Here is an 18,095-nt window from a genome sequence, read left to right as displayed (position 1 = left end):
GACATAACATAATATTCGTTTGTCCCTCCAAAAGAGAACATCGCCACATAACTTAAGCATAATATTATGTGCTATAATTATTACACCTCACCGTAACAAAATCAAAATAAAAGTCCACACATTTTAATATATTGCTCTGTAAAGTGACTTTCAAAAAGTAGTTTCGTACATTCAAGCCAAAAAATGCTCATCCACTTGGCCACTTGCAATACACAACTGTATAAGGATTAAATTAAAACAGTTTAGCTTATGAAGAGTGATGAAGTACTAGTTAAGCATAATGCACAAAAGAAATTACGGAATAAGTAAATGAAGCAAAAGAGAGATGACTTGACCGACCACGGATTAACGATACCGGCGGTCAACTTATCATACAAAATTTGTTGTTAAGAAATTAGGGAAAGGAAAATAAAAGAAGGAAAAATGGGAGGGGAGAAAGAGGAAAAATGAAGAGAAATTATATTCACTCTGTTACTTGGATTAAGTGAAGAGTAATGGAAGAAATAAGGAATAACAATTTGTGGACTTGGAAGAAAAACAAAATCCCTCACTTTATTTTATTTTATTTCACTCTTTCGTGCGAGCTAAATGAAAGGAGGGGAAATTCTTGACTTTCCTTGGTTTTTTTTTTGTTGATTTATAGCCTGTTTGGCCAAGCTTCTCAAGAGGCTAGAAGTATTTTTTTTTTTTTTCAAAAGCACTTTATTTCTAACTTGAGGTGTTTGGCCAAACTTTTTTGGGAGAAAAAGTGCTTTTGGGAAGAAGCAGAAGCAGTTTCTGAAAAGCAGAAAAAAATAGCTTCTTCCCAAAAGCACAAACAGAAACAGTTTTGATTTTTCTTCTTATCAAAAATACCCTTAATAAAATATAGTATATACCAAAATAACCATTAAACCTAATACTTAGGATATTAATGTATAAATATTTCTTATTATTTTTAGGATAACTTTCTAATATATAGTGACTTTAGGGGTGAATGCTTTTATATTTGTTGAATAATTTTTAATATATTTAACTTATATTAAAAGAATTAAGTACTTTTAAATTTTATTTTCATATTTTACTTAAATAAAATAAAAAGATTTAATTATTGCATGTAATAGTAAATTTTTGAGATTATTTATTTACTTATAATATTAACTATTAAATAAATATATTCATGTTCTTATTCGTAATTTGATACTTAAAAGCACTTTATGAAAAGTTTGGCCAAACACAAATTATTGCTCAAAAGTATTTTTCAGAGTGATTAGCCAAACATAAACTGCTTCTGCCCAAAAGTACTTTTTTCAAAAGCACTTTTGAAAAAAATACTTCTCAAAATGAGCTGATTTCTCCAGCTTGGCCAAACAGGCTATTAACCATTTGATATTTAAGGTTGACTATTAATTTGAGTTCCCACCAAAACAATTATTAGAAAACACAAGAATTTTCACCGAGTGTCCTTTATAGCTTATTTGGATGATTGTTATGTATCATTTCATAATATATCGTATATTATATTGTATTGTATTGTACTGTATCGTTTTGATATATATAATATTTGGATAAATTGTATTGTTTGTCGTCTGTATGGAAAAAAATACGACATGACACATGGCCGCTTAAAGGAAGGACACGTGGAATACAAGATAGAGATGGCCACTGAACATAGTTGCTCCGCTTGTCACCGGATGGAATAACGATCATAAAAGGAGTATTAAATACTTTGCGTCCGGTAACATTTAATACGGAATATTTTGCAGCATTAATGATGATGGCCTGTTACAAGGAATTTGAAATTTATGTCTAACGTTACATCTTCATCAATGGCCCTCATAATTGACATTAAAGAAGGGAATGATCCTAGGACTTCCTTTCCTAGTCGTAGCTATAAATAGGGAGCTCAGTTATCATTGTAAGGGGACGATTTTTCTGGCTAACTTACACTATATTCTATACAACATTTTAATATTAAGTTTATTCTCTCACTTTTGATCTCATCATTGTTGTACACTGAAATCTTGTTCCCGGACTCATTAGCTCTACTGTTTCATCTATATTCTAAGATTAAGTATTTTATATTTCATCAGTTATTTTATTATATTTTGGATTAAATTAATTCACTTGTCTAGAAACCATAAACAAATTCAACTGTGCCATTTTACGGGTAAATATTTTGGCACCCACTGTAGGGCCTAGATAGTCGGGCAGTTAAATTGATCCTTGACTTTTTTTCTAACGTGTTTGATTATTTTGTCTTAGCAAAAATAACAAAAGAAATGGCAGATAACGCTGTTAACGGCACACGTAACCCTGAAATTCAAGGGGAACATCCTCATTTCGAGGATTCAATCAATGGCACTCGCAATGAGGGGAACGACGCCACACCGGAACATGACAGGCGGTACCCTCGACAGGTTCGGGAGACAACTCCCGATGATGTTGATGAGGGGCATGTGGCGGATGCAATAAGGGTCCTGCAAGAGCAACATGCTATCATTTTAGGCCATCTCACGCGGCAGGATTAGGTTATGACAGAACTGAAGCAGGCACTATCGGGTACCTAAAATAATGCAAAAAGACGAGATCCAGTTCCTCCTGATGTCCCCGCGAACCAGACGACACAGAGAGTTGATAATAACACTCCTAGGGGAGAAGTTGGGTCCGACCGGGCTGGGGGAGTAGATCCGGACTCCATCACGAGAACGATCCATTCAAGGATGAACTCTTGTGATTTATGAAGGAAGTAAACGCCTGCATGGATCAAATCCCGAGTGCGCCACCAGTATTGAAGGGCCCAAACTCGAAGAAGTATATGCAGTTACTGTTCAAGCCGAGTGCAGCCCCGAAATTGATCCCAAAGCGGTTCAAAATGCCTGAAGTACTGAAGTATGACGGAACTTCAGTTCCATAGGAGCACATTACCACCTACACAACAACAGTAAAAGGAAATGATTTGGCTCCTTACGAAATTGAGTCCGTGTTGCTGAAAAATTTGGTAAGACTCTCACAAGGGGAGCTTTAACGTGGTATTCATTATTGTCCTAGCATTCCATAGATTCCTTTGAGGTGCTCGCGAATTCCTTCATCAAGGCTCATGCCGGTGCCAGAAAGATACATGCCCGAAAGGCCGACATATTCAGGATCGCGCAGGGAGAATTTGAGTAATTACGAGAGTTCATTACCCGATTCCAGAAGGAAAGGGTGTTGCTACTAGCAGTCCCGGGTGAATGGGCAACTGAAGCATTCACCAAAGGTTTAAATCCGAGAAGTTCGTATGCTTTTCAGAAGTTGAAGAAAAGTCTGCTCGAGTTCCAAGCGACGACTTGGGCGGATGTCCACAACCAGTATGAGTCAAAAATAAGGATCGAAGACGATCAGATTGACTTTCCATCGTCGACCAAAGGACGGGAGAAGAACAGAGAAAAAATGAAAGATATATTGACATAGATAGACGGACTTCGAGGGGGCGATTTTTGCCCTACGAGCAGACAGATGGCCGTGGAAGGAACTTCCGGTCAACAGACAGGTTCACCGTTGATAGAAGGACTGATCGTGGCCGGAACAACAGATCGCTGCAGGATAGAGAAATCTCAGGGTCGCGAGATTCTTCTTACCCAAAGTTATCAAAATATAACTCCAATGTCAGTGTCGTAGAGGTGGTGTCGGCCATGAAGAATATCAAAGAGGCACGATTCCCAAGATCTATGAAATTCGATCACGGCCAGAGGGATCCCAATTTATGGTGTGAATACCATGGCACTAATGGTCACTGGGCTGGGGACTGCCGACACCTATGGGAAGAATTAGCAACGCTGTTAAAGAATGGTCACCCTTAGAGAATTCTTGAGTGATCGAGCTAAAAATAACTATGGTCGGAACAGGGATGACGCGTAAACCTCGAAAGCATGAGAAGAACCTCCACGCCAAACGATCAACATGATCTTCGGAGGGAATGAAATTAACGGGGTCACCTTTTCGGTAGCAAAGAAGACAAAAGTGTCGATAACTCATAATAAGAGGCTTCGGGAAGACGATGTCACATTCACGGACGAAAATGCACACGGATTACTACTGCCGCATAATGACGCACTGGCAATTTCTTTTAATGTGTTATATATAAAATTAAACGTGTTCTAGTGGATCCAGAAAGTTCAGCTAATATCATACAATGAAGAGTAAACTCACCGAAAGCATTATCCCGGCAACGAAACTCCTCGTCGGATTCAACCTCGCAAGCGTGACAACCCGGGGAGAAATTTTGTTGCTCACGAACGCTGAGGGAGTAACGAAGACAACACTCTTCGAAGTGGTAGATAGAGACATGGCATATAACATCATCTTGGGAAGACCATGACTGCACGAGATGAAAGTCGTGCCTTCAACATATCACCAATTGTTAAAATATCCGACACCCGAGAGGATCAAACATATAAGGGGTGATCAACTGGTAGCAAGGGAGATGAATGCGATTTTGGTTTCCAGTAGCAAAGGAAAGGAGCGTACGGCATAGCAATTACTGGAACCGGCACCTACCCCCGAACCAGAGGAAGATAACTCGGGGACAGAGGATTCGGAATAATATCAGTACCAAGGTATTTTCAAGTACCGGAAGGGACGGACGCAACAAAGTCCATGGCAGAGGAACTAGAGCAGATTGAGTTGTTCGAAGAATTCCTAGAAAGGAAATTCAATTTGGGAACAGGAATGCACCCGGAACATAGATCTGTTTTTATTGAATTCCTTAAAACTAACGCCGACTGTTTTGCATGGTCGCACAAGGATATGCCAGGAATCCCAACGGAGATAGTCGTACACAAGTTAAGCTTGGATCCCAACATACCTCTGGTAAGTCAAAAGAAATGCCCTATTGCCGAAGTAAGGAATAAATTCGTCAAAGAAGAGGTAACTAGTTTACTTAAGATTGGTTCAATCCGAGAGGTAAGATATCCGGATTGCCTAGCCAATGTAGTAGTAGTACCTAAGAAAAATAATAAATTTTGCATGTGCGTAGATTATAAGGATCTGAATAAGGCGTACCCGAAAGATTCATTCCCAATGTCAAATATTGATCAGTTGATTGATGCTATGGTCGGGCACGAGCTAATGAGTTTCCTCGATACTTATTCTGGGTACAATCAAATCAAGATGAACCCAGAAGATCAGGAAAAGACTTTGCTTATAACAAATTTCGGTATATATTGTTACAATGTGATGCCCTTTGGGCTAAAAAATGCCGGATCCACTTATCAACGACTCGTGAATAAGATGTTCGAAAAATAAATAGGAAAGACTATGGAAGGATATATAGACGATATGCTCATTAAGTCTTTGAGTGCAGGTGACCACTTAGAGAATTTGCAAGAAACATTCGACATCCTAAGGGAGCACAATATGAAACTTAACCCTGAGAAATGTGCTTTCGGGGTCAGTTCAGGTAAGTTTCTAGGATTCTTGGTCTCACAAAAGGAAAATGAGGTAAATCCCAACAAAATCAAGGCCATAGAGGACATCCCAAATCGATTGTCTAACATAAAAGAAGTCTATAGGCTCATATGGAGATTGGTAGTTTTGAGAAGGTTCATTTCCCGTTCATCGGAAAAATGTCATCGCTTCTTCGCACTACTCAAAAAGAAAAATAATTTCGAGTGGACACCGGAGTATCAGCAAGCCTTGAAGGAGTTGAAGAAATATTTTTCAAGCCCTTCGTTGCTCTCAAAAGCAAAAGAAGGTGAAACATTGCTAGTCTACCTCACGGTTTCAGAAGTTGCAGTAAGTCCAGTTTTAGTCCGGGAGGATGAAGGTATGCAATCTCCCATTTATTATGTTAGTAGAATTTTAACGGGAGCAGAAACTCGCAACCCACATCTGGAAAAGCTGGCCTTAGCTCTCATAGTCGTCGCCCGGAAGCTAAGGCCCTACTTTCAATGCCATCCGATAGCTGTGGTGACTAATTTTCCTCTAAGGAATATCCTCCATAAACCTGAGCTCTCGGGTAGATTGGCCAAATGGGCCGTCAAAATGAGCGAGTTCGATATAGAATATAAACCGAGGATTGCAATTAAGTCACAAGTTTTGGCTGACTTCGTGGCCGATTTCAGTCTGGGACTATTGCCTCTAGAAGCCAAGGAGGCAATAATGGTTTCAGAATCGACATCGGGTTTGGACCTTATTTACGGACGGAGCTTCAAACGTAAAAGGGTCTGGGCTCAGAATAGTCTTAATCACGCCTTCGGGGGAAACCTTAAGGCAAGCCATCATAATAATTCCTTTAACTAATAATGAAGCAGAGTATGAAGCTTTGATTGCAGGGCTTGAATTGGCCCAGGGGTTTGACTCCGAAGTCATCGAAATCAAATGTGATTAACAGTTGGTGGTAAATCAGGTCTACAAAATTTTTGACACCAAAGAGGAACGTATACAATAATACGTGGCAAAGGTTCAGGCTCTATTGGCACGATTCCGGGAGTGGTCAATAACTCATATCCCGAGGGAAGATAACGCGGAAGCAGATGCATTGGCAAATTTGGGCTCATCAACAGAAATCCAAGGATAAGAATCAGGGACGGTAGTACAACTGATGAACTCAGCCTTGTACACAGATAGTTACTATGAGGTGAATTCGACTAGTTTTGTTTAGGACTGGAGAAACGAAATAATCGATTATCTTGAGCATGGAAAGATGCCCGAAGACCCCAAAGTATCAAGAGCGTTGCGCACCAAAGCTGAACGTTATAGCTTCAAGAAAGGCCAATTGTACAGAAAATCCTTTCAAGGCCCGTTGGCCCGGTGCTTAGGAGCATCAGAAGCTAACTATGTCATGAGAGAAGTCCACGAAGGGATATGCGACAACCACTCAGGTGCAGATTCTTTGGTGCTGAAATTAGTTCGGGCAAGGTATTACTGGCCACGTATGGAAAAAGATGCTAAAGATTTTGTATGAAAATGTGATACGTGTCAACGCTACGCACCACTAGTACATCAACCGGTAGAAATCTTGCATTCGGTTCTGTCCCTGTGGCCATTCATGAAAAGGGAGATGGACATCGTCAGACCACTGCCACCGGCTCCTGGAAAGGTAAGGTTTCTTTTAATTTTGACTAACTATTTTTCTAAATGGGTGGAAACAGATCCTTATGAGAAGATCGGAGAACGCAAAGTGGTCGACTTCCTGTGGAAAAATATAATTTGCAGGTTTGGAATACCAAAAGAGATTGCATGCGACAATGGGCCGCAATTTATTGGTGCAAAAGTTACAAAGTTCCTTGAAGACTTAAAGATAAAGAGGATTACCTCTTCACCTTATCATCCGAGCGCAAATGGTCAAGCGGAGTCAACAAACAAAGTGATTATTTAAAACCTCAAGAAATGGTTGGAAGCAGCAAAAGGAAGTTGGCCCGAAGAATTACCTGGGGGTTCTATGGGCCTACCGAACAACGGCCAAGTCAAGCACATAAGAGACACCTTTTTCCCTTGTATATGGTGCAGAAGCTTTGATACCGGTGGAAGTGGGGGAACCAATTTTAAGGTATTTTGAGGTGAACGAAGGATCAAACAACGAAGCAATGCTAATCAACTTGGAGCTTCTCGAGGAACGCAGAGACTTGGCGCATGTCAGAATGGTGGCTCAAAACTAAAAAATGGAGCGATATTATGATTGAAGAGCCAACCTCCGTTATTTCAAAGTAGGAGAATTGGTCCTTAGGAAAGTAACTCAAAACACATGGGAACTCAACTCGGGAAAGTTAGGCCCAACATGGGAAGACCCTTACCGGGTTTCAACTATCATTGGGAAAGGATTATATGAGTTGGAGAACCAAAATGGAGACAAGTTGCCCAACAACTGGAACGTGGCTCACCTCAAAAGATATTACTACTAATGAACAACAGTCAAACAGAAAGTATGTGCTGCACTCTTTTTTCCTTCATTCAGTTTTTGTCCCAACTAGGTTTTTCTGGCAAGGATTTTAACGAGGCAACAGTGAAAAACATACTACGAAGATAACATTGATAAGACCTTTGATAACAAGGCGAACAAACAAGTTTCCACTCGGGGACGATTAGATAATCTTTGCTTCGATATCAAATTCCCACCGGGAAGTTAAGTTTGCTACCAAATAGGGGTTACCTGATCGTATCCGAGCACAAACCACTAGAGGACTGTTAGGTATTCTTTCGCTCGATAGCATGGGTTCCTAATGGGAAACAAGATATGTTGCCGAGTGAAGGATTACCTAGAGATTCATTGGTGGGATCTTCAAAGATACAAGACTTCCAGTATTCCAATTCGCATTCTTCACATTCGAACACCAGGGGGAGTAGTATGGGGTTACGGCAATACTGAATGCCAGGCAACATTGAATGCCACGTCAACCGGGGAACAAAAATCCGGAACATAATACATCATCGGGACCAGAGACTGCGCAGTCAGCCCCATAGAAACAAGTTGTACAAGATAGCCACAAGTCATGGCAATTTCTTTATAGCCACAAGTCATGGAAATCTCTTTTCTGCATAGCAAAATGCTTATGTACTTTTGAAAATAGAAGGAATTAAATGAAATAAAATCCTTTTATTTTTAGCTTGTTTCTTGTCTGAACGATGAGTTAATTTTACCATTTGAAAGTTAAACAAATACTTCCAATGTTTGTGTTGTAATGAACAAGGGACGTCCTCTTCAAGAAGACCGCAAACATAAGAGGGCTCTCTCTTATAAAAACCCTCACATTAAAGGGTTGGTTCCGGAAGGATCAATGCTCGGAATCCATAATACCATCGGGAAAAAATACACCCGAAGTTGCATACGAAAAAGACGCAAAAGCAAACTTGCACAAATACTTATTGAAACCCTCATGTAAAAGGGATAATTCTCAGAACCAAAATGGTTCGAAGAAAAAGCATCCGAGATTACACATAATAAAGTGCGAACAGAACAACATGCGCAGAATACTTAAGCAAGTATGAAAGTTAAAGACTTGCATGAATATTCAAAACAAAAATAAGACTCAAAAGATGCTTGAGCAAAAAAATATGTTTTTATTTACAAGGGCGCGTCAGAATGATAAAGGTACAAAATAGAAAAAAAAGCTAAGTTGCAACGTCTCAGGAATCAGGAAGAAAAGTATCCGCATCCCCGGGAATTGGTTTCACCGATGGATCAACGTTTTCCCCAGCTTGGTCTTCAGCTTCATCACCTTCCGATCCCTCTTTAGTTACCGAAAACTCAGAACCGGAATCAGAAGAATCTGAAACGTCAGACTGCTTTGGGAGTCCACTTTTTGTAGCCAACTCAAGCTCTTGGGCCTTAGAAATTTTGGCATCAATGTTAATGATACCAGTCTCGGCCACTCCCAAGGTTTTTCTTCTCATGCTATACATGGAATGAGTTTTTTCAACAATGAGGGAAGTAGCTCGGTGCTTGAGTTCTTCTTTGAGTTAAGTAATTTCGGCGGAAAGGTTTTCCCGGGCGGACCTAGCAGATTTGAGACTGACATCGAGCTCACGGATAGTTGAACTATAGAGCCTGTTATGCTCGATAATTTTCATGTACTTCTTTTCCAACTGGGCATGTTTTGCCACACAACAACAAACTCTTCGCTTTTGGAGTTTAAGGTTGCTTCCAAATTAATCACTCTTTCAGGGGAGGCAGCCTCGCGGTCGGCCGCAACAAGAATGGCATCCTGGACTTCAGCCCATTTAGCCTTGGATTCATCAAGTCTAACCCTCAGCGGGCCAACTTCTTGGCTGAGAGTTATCACTTCTTGCTCACTTTGCTGGAAATGAGCCTCTAAAACAACGACCTCAGCAGCCTTGGTTTCCAGTTTCGATAGGTGGAGAACAGTCTGGTCCCTTTCCGCCAAAATCTGATCCTGTTCAGAAGTAAGTTCTTCCTTCTCATGAATCAGCCTTTGAAGGCCCTCAAAAGCGAGAAAATTGGCCTACAAAACAAGAAGAGGTAAAACTTAGAGTACATTTGTTCAAAAGTAGAAGAAATAACAGAAGAAGAAAGGAACGTACCGCTGCAGTGTTATGCATAGCATTGTTCAACAAACATTCTCCCAAGAATGTATCAATCTTCTCCCAGTCATTTTCTGAAGCCAAAGGCTTCAGATAGTTAGCAAGCTCCAATGGCCTCGAAAGCAAGTTGCACCCGGTGGAGACCGAAAGGGTAACACTCCTCCTCCTTTGTGGATCTTCAGAAGGGGCAGCATAATTTTCTCCCAAATTCCCATGAACTGGGGACTGTGGAGGAGGGGCACCTTCTTTATGGTTAGGCGCGGCCGATGGAGATGATGTAGAAACCACTGTTGGAAAAGTGAATGTAGATGGGAATGATGTAGCAGTCGTTGGTGATGGTGAAGGTGGACATGAAGCTAATGGAGTGGAAGAGTGAGAAGCAGCTGCATCAAATGCAATGCTGGTTATTTCATGCTCGCTAACCAAAGATAGCATGGACCCGGTACTCAACCTCGCAGTACCAATTACAACAATTAGGGCCCGAGAACGAGAATTGGCATTATCTACCAAATCAAGTTCTCCCTAGAGTGCTGAGACGTCATCTTCAGATGTTGCAATTGTCTCAACAGGCTGAGCATCGTGTTGAGATGATGAGGATCGTATACTTCTATGTAAAGAAGCTCCCTCATCACTAGCTTCTTCATCATCGTCGATCATCACAGTGTCTATGACCGGCCCGAAAGTGGACCAGTCACTATCGCCACCGGAGATGATTCAAGGGCATCAACCTTTGGCCTCTTATTCTTTTCCGCAGAGGAACGTCTCCTTCTTGGTTGCTTGTTCTCTGGCTGGGGACTCCGTAAAGAAATGCTTGCGCCCAAAGCAGGCCCGTAGACGCCTGTTCAAGTAAGTGCCTCCTGAAGCAGCCTCACCGCATCAGCAGGGTCAGCAAAAACATCCTCCTCGGGGACATCAACTGAGCCCGCAGGTAGACCTAATTTTGTGAGCAAGTCAGAAGGGTTCAACCAAGTTCTTCAAAATGTGAAAACGAGGTAAATTAAAATTACCATAATTTTTGGCCTTCCACCCGTATTTAATGGACAGTTCTTTTCACAAACGAGTTTCGGGCATTGTGATGTCCAAGATCTTCTGAACCCACCGGTCCAAGCGTTCTATCACCGGTGGGATCCATCGAGTTGCTGTAACAAACGAAGGTTGAAGGATCAATACAAGCATGAAAGAATATTTATTAAGAAAAGATGTATTAACGAGAACTTATGAGAACAGTTCTAACCAACCGGAAAGGATGATGTCGTTGTTGGAATAATGTCACCGGTGGCAACTGCAACAAACTTTTCCATCTACCCACGGTCGTTGTCGTCGTCCATGCTAGACAGCAAACCATGGTGGCCACGCTTGCAAAGGTTTATCATTCCCCCGCAAAAGATTTTGGGGGAATAGTGATTCATCATATGATCTAGGGTTAGCTCCTCTCCAGTTTCTTGGCACAGACGCTGAAGGCCGGCAATCGTCCTCTACACTGAAAGACTTACCTGTGCCAAGCACACTTGGTAGCGAAGGCAAAACTCCGCAATTACGGAATCAAGCTCTCCGCTCAAAGAAAACGCACCTAAAGTAAAGGGATACATAAGGAAATATGTAAAGCCTTCCTTGGGAAGGGTCAATCTCTCCGATAAATCAGGAGCAATAATATTTAATTCAGAGCAGCGGCAGTCCTCCTTCACAACAGGAATACTGAAAAGGCGAATAGAAGAAGGGTATCTACTAACGGCCCATGTACGAGGGTTAGCAGTAGGAAATTTCTCTTCAAGATCCTTCGCAATACTAAGCCTTCTTGGGATGATGAAACACACTATTAGAGGAACTGAATCCTCGGTTTTGTTCTTTCCCTTTGAAAAACTAGCACGTTTTGAAGAGGAAGCCATTGGAATAGAAGAAAGGAAAATTTCTGGTTCATAGAAGATTAGAGAAAAGTTGGGAATAAGATGCAAGTTAGGAGTTTGAGAACTTATGAAGTATATAAGAGGAGGAGGATGCGTATAACTAAAATTTTGGCGGCTAAATTCATGGCCATGATTACCTCGATAATCGGCAAAAAGCGTGCTAAATCATGGGAGGACACGTGTTCAGGGCATTAAATGCGGAGAGACAGGCGTCTAATCAGCCATCAGTGGCATTCAAAAGGAATTATAGTAATTCCTGCCAAAAGAGTATTTCTACCAACTTCCCGGTAACATAAAGTTATGTTACCGGAAAGCAAGAGGACTATCTGTATAGGAAAAAATATGACATGACATGTGGCCGCTTAAAGGAAAGACACGTAGAACACAAGATGGAGATGACCATTGAACATATCTATTTCGCTTGTCACCAGAAGGAATAACGATCATAAAATGAGTATTAAATGCTTTGCGCTCGGTAACATTTAATGCGAAATATTTTGCAGCATTAATGATGATGGCCCGTTACAAGAAATTTGGCATTTATGTCTAACGTTACATCTTCATCAATGGCCCTCATAATTGACATTAAAAAAGGGCATGATCCTAGGACTTCCTTTCCTATTCATAGCTATAAATAGGGAGCCCAGTTATCATTGTAAGGGGACGAATTTTCTGGCTAACTTATACTATATTCTATACAGTATTTTAATACAAGTTTATTCTCTCGCTTTTGATCTCATCATTGTTGTTAATTCACTTGTCTAGAAATTACGAACAAATTCAACTGTACCGTTTTATGGGTAAACAATGTCGTTTCATGACGTCATGCACCAACAATATGAAGGATAAACTTGCAATATTATAAGAAATAAAATAAGGTACGAGGTAATATTACTATATAAAAAGGTAGGGTAAAGGATAATTTAAAACTATTTAATAATAAAAAGGGCAAGATGAGAGAAAAGAATAAGATAATAACGCGATCACACCAAATCGGTCGTTCCACAAAGTGGAATTTGTTGTCGTTACGTAACGACGGATTTAACGATACGATACAATAAAATTTAAGTAACAATCAAAACAAATATTGTATTTAAAATAACAATACGATAGAATACAACGAGTAACAACCATCCATACAAGCCGTTAACATAACAACCATCCAAATATAAATATCCGCTAAAACTTCTCCTCCTGAAAGTACTCCTTTTTCTCATCTTTCTTCACCCTTCTTCTCCTTCTTCCTCGTCTTTTTTTTTTTTTGCAAAAATTATGAGCACATAACTAAAATTAAAGAAAATGAGATATGTGTTGTAGAAAATAAAGACTCATTATTTTATTTGTGGTTGGAATTGAGCGGATAAGCTCCATTGACCTTATATTTTCTATTCCTAATAATTTGAATTGGTTTAGTTGAACAACAGTTGAAGAACATGAAATAACTTGTTGAAAAGAGACAAAATGTGTACATTAATTTTTGAAGGTTTGGGTTGAATCCAACTATTGATAATGATTGGGATTAGTATTATGAATATCAAATTTAGAGTTGATTTAAAATTGCTTTGGAAGTACTCAACAAGTTATGACTAGTTGTTAAGATTATTGGTCAAATTCTAACGATTCGCGAGCATTAGATGACAAATTTTGACGATCTATGAAGATTTGTGGCCAAATCCTGACTGTTCATCAAGATTTGCGACAAGGCAAATTTCACCCATCAATTAAAAATCCTAACGATATGTCAGATTTTGCTGCCAAGTTCAGGCGCCCAAGTTATTTTTGCAAAACCTTTTTAAATGACATCAAAGTTTATACAGTAACATTAAAACATGAGATTTGTGCAAGTCACCCTAAAGAAAGTAAAGAAAACTCTTTTTTTTCTTTGTTTCGAAACAAATGATTAGTTTCTCTTCAAAAGGGGAGAGTTTCGTAAATATGCTCCTGATCATGATCGCCGTGAGTTTAATAAAAATTATCCTAGTGGATCACTAGGAGTTTTTGATAGATGGGCTTGCCACAAGTCATGGTAATCACCAGAAAATTAATACAAAATTGTTCTCGTAGATCACCAATAGTTTTTGATTGATGGGCTTGCCATTAGTCCCGGCGGGAGAAATTAAACAATAGTCAGATTTATAAGTGGTAATTAAAAAAATAGCCACAGTTTTAAAAGTAATCAAAATTTAGTCACTTTTCATGTAAAGATAAATTTGAACGAAAACACTATTCAAAATTCGGAAAATATTCCAGCATAATATAATGGAACTCCAGTATATTATACTGGAACTCCAGTATATTATACTGAAGTTCCAGTATAACTCTAGCATAATATATTGGAGTTCCAGTATAACTCCAGCATAATATACTGGAGTTCCAGTATAATATACCGGTCCAACATAATATGTTGAAAGTTCATACACATGTGCTCCAATCTCCAGTATATTATGCTGGACTTTCCGCTTGTTGGAGTTCCAGCATAATATGCTGGAAGTTCATACACAGGTGCAACAATCTCCAGTATATTATGCTGGACCGGTCCGTGTTGCACCAAAATAGTGGCTATTTTTCAATGACTTTGCAAATGCTGGTTATTTTTGAATTACCAATCCGAAAACTGGTTAGCCCGTGCTATTTTTATGTCCCGGCAGATTGTCTGGACTTTAGCATAGATTGTGTCGTAACTTTGAAACAAATTATTCATAATTCTTAACAGATCACCATAAGATTCTGACCCATTAGTGATGAAATGGGTTAATTCTTCTAGAATATAGGGGCTATCTTGGGCCATGACCCATTAGTCATGAAATGGGACTAGGATATATTTTTGAGATAATTTTTCAGATATGCATCCCAAATTACCAGTTTACAATGCATGTAGCCCCGTTCTAATTTACACCTTCTGTAGCCCCGACCTTTCGACACGTTTGTCTCTCCTTCTTCCAACCTTAATCCTTTTCATCTTTATTTGGAAAATACTTTCCAACAAAAAAAATAAACTTGTTAATAGACACACAAGCAAACTAATGTTAGAATTTTCCCCAAGTAGATCGTATAACTTATGAGGTATATCTGTTTTTATATTAGTATTTATAATTTGTACATATTTTATAAGCTATTTTTTAAATTATTTTCTTAAAGGATATTTATTGTTACTATGTAGTGGATATACATAGATATACAATCACATATGTACAAATATACATAGTTAAACAATCTATATAATAAAAAAAGCCCATCCTTTTTGAGATTAGTGTACAATCGAAGAATTATTAATATATGGTGGGTATACGTTGAGTATATACTTTTATACATAGTATATACAGTCAAACCTTTCTCTTTCGTTGTACATATTGTACAACTACGTATAATTATGTATAATCCTGTATAATTGTTAATATTACACAGATGTACATGATTATATAGGTATAGCGTAAGTACATATTATATATATATATATATATATATATATATATATATATATATATATATATATATATATATATATATATACACACACACACACACACACACACACACACACAGATATACATAGAATATTGTATAGGTCAAAATCTGCCTCAGTGGGATTTAGCATGGAGCGATATCGTGGAAAGCGATATTGTCAAGGTCGACTAGTAGATAACGGGGCTCGTAGCCGAGCAGTCAATAATGGCTGAGGTCGAGTATCAAGGGCAGTGCTAACGGCTAGTTTTTGTAATAAGATATTCAAGAGAATATTCCATTGAATATTCTTGGTGTCTGTACTTTTAGGGTTGACTAGAGTATGTCCCATATAAATAGAAAAAGAGATAGGGGAAAAAGGGTATGTAACATTCTCTGATAAGAATACTTTTTGATAAGAGGATTTTCTCTCTAGAAAAGATAAAAACACATTCTCTGATAAGAATACTTTTTGATAAGAGGATTTTCTCTCTAGAAAAGATAAAAACACCATCTTTCTGAGAAGATTCGATTATATATTATTCCACACTTTTCCATCAGATTCGATAGAATAATTCCAATATTATAGCTTTTGCCTATCACTCATCACTGTCGGAAGGAGGAATCATCCACCCCATTCAATATTGGGTGAATCATTCTCCTTATTTACGTTAATGCCATTTATTATTATTTATTCTTCTATCATTAAAGATTTTGAAATATTGAATGTACACAACATTTAATCCTCCGCCAACACTATCCGATTTTATTTGAGTTGACTAGTTATAAATTTGGGAATATTATTATTAACTAAGTTTAATCTATTTTTATATAAAATTAATCAGTTTAATCAAAGGTTTACATTTTTTTGGTCAAATAATTTAGCGCCGTCTATGGGGATACTTAATTAAGTTTTTAGTTTCTTCTAGATCTATAACTGGCACAGTTCAAAAATAATAAACACAAAGCTCCTACTTCCTTGTACACACGGATCTAACAAGGCAGGTAATGAAGAAGAAAGAATGAAGGCAGTGGCCAATCTCACTACCAGCCTCTTAAACACCATCAATGAAGTCTCTGAAATAGAAGAAGAAGAATTAACGCCTAACGCCTTCCCCCTGGTGAAGTGGGTCGCCCCTCCCTCACGGCAGTATCACAACATCCCATGGTAAATGAGCTTCCACGTCCACAGCAGAAGAGGCGCCACCAGCGGTGAAGAAACTACTTGAGGCTTGGCTGACAAATGCAAGGGCTTGCATTACACCAGCAAAGGCCGAGCAGCACAGCCCTCCCCCTCCTGTAACGGGTATCACTCATGATATTAATAATGTAGGAAACGACACCCTCATTGCCATTCTGAGAAAAATGGAAGAAATGGAAAATGAAAACAAAATGCTTTGGGATCAAATGAGAGAGCACCAAGAAAGAGTCGACAAAATACCGGGTGCCCCAAAACTCTTGCCAAAAAGAGACGCTGGTCGGTTCGTTGAGCAACCCTACAGTGATGAAGCCGCCCCACATGCCATACCCAAGACCTTCAAGATGCCGCCTTATCTGAAAATATATGATGGTACGACCGACCCCGAAGATCATGTGACTCACTATGTCACTGCGGTAAAGGGCAATGATCTCGCCAAAGAACAAGTCTCCTCCATCTTGTTGAAAAAGTTCGGCGAGACCCTTACCGGAGGAGCATTAACTTGGTATTCACAGCTGCCCGCACGCTCCATTGAAATATTCGAAGAGATGGCTGACAAGTTCGTAACGGCCCATGTTGGGGATAAAAAGGCGAAGGCAAGAGTGAACAGTATATTTGCCATCAAACAATCACCCGGAGAGGGATTGAGGGACTTCCTTGCTCGATTCAACAGAGTAAGGATGACCTTACCAAATGTATCGGAAGGAATAGCTATAGCAGCTTTCCAGAATAGGCTAAACAGGAATGGCTCAAGGGCGACCAAAAAATTATTAAGTCAGCTTATAAAATATCCTCCAACTACTTGGGATGAAATACACAACGCCTACTGTGTCGAGGTCCGTGCAGACGAAGACGACATGAATGGTCCAACCCATCGATTGACCACGATCCAAGCCGAAACCAGGAAGGATCGAAGAAATGATGCCAGGAGAGATATTGCAGCTCCACGATCCAATCGAGAAAGGCATCAGCCATATGTAAGAAGCGCCATCATGCCCCCCTCCCGCCACGAAGAGGGCCCATCTAGGCCAAGGACAGGGACTCACCGGAATGAGAGAGGTACGCCCCCTTTACTATCCGCTCACAATTTTTGTGTGTCACCCTCAGAAATAGTCTACGCCATTGGAGAAGCTCGGACCAAAAGTAAAGTGGCCACAAAAGATGAGGTTGGATCCAAGCACTAGAAAGTCAAACACCCTCTACGAGTTCCACCAAGAGCGTGGTCACAAAACTGAGGACTGCATCGCCCTAAGGCAGGTGGTCATGAACATGCTTCATCAAAGACACCTCAAAGAATTGTTGAGCAACCGAGGGAGGACCAATTTTGCCCGAGGACGTGAACAACACCAGGGACCGCCGAAACCACCCTCACCGACTCGCACCATTCAAATGATCATCGGGGAAGGCGACGACATTTCGATCAATAGCGTAAATTCACCACAACCCACAAGCTTAAACGGTCAATCACTCATGAACGATATGAAGAACTCGAAGAAAGTATCATCTTCGATAAGTCAGATACCTACGGTTTGGTTTTCCCTCACTATGATGCC

This window comes from Nicotiana tabacum, chromosome 15 (assembly GCF_000715075.1).
Source record: "Nicotiana tabacum cultivar K326 chromosome 15, ASM71507v2, whole genome shotgun sequence".
In the NCBI taxonomy this organism is placed as follows: Eukaryota; Viridiplantae; Streptophyta; class Magnoliopsida; order Solanales; family Solanaceae; genus Nicotiana; species Nicotiana tabacum.
This window is presented reverse-complemented; position numbering follows the sequence as displayed.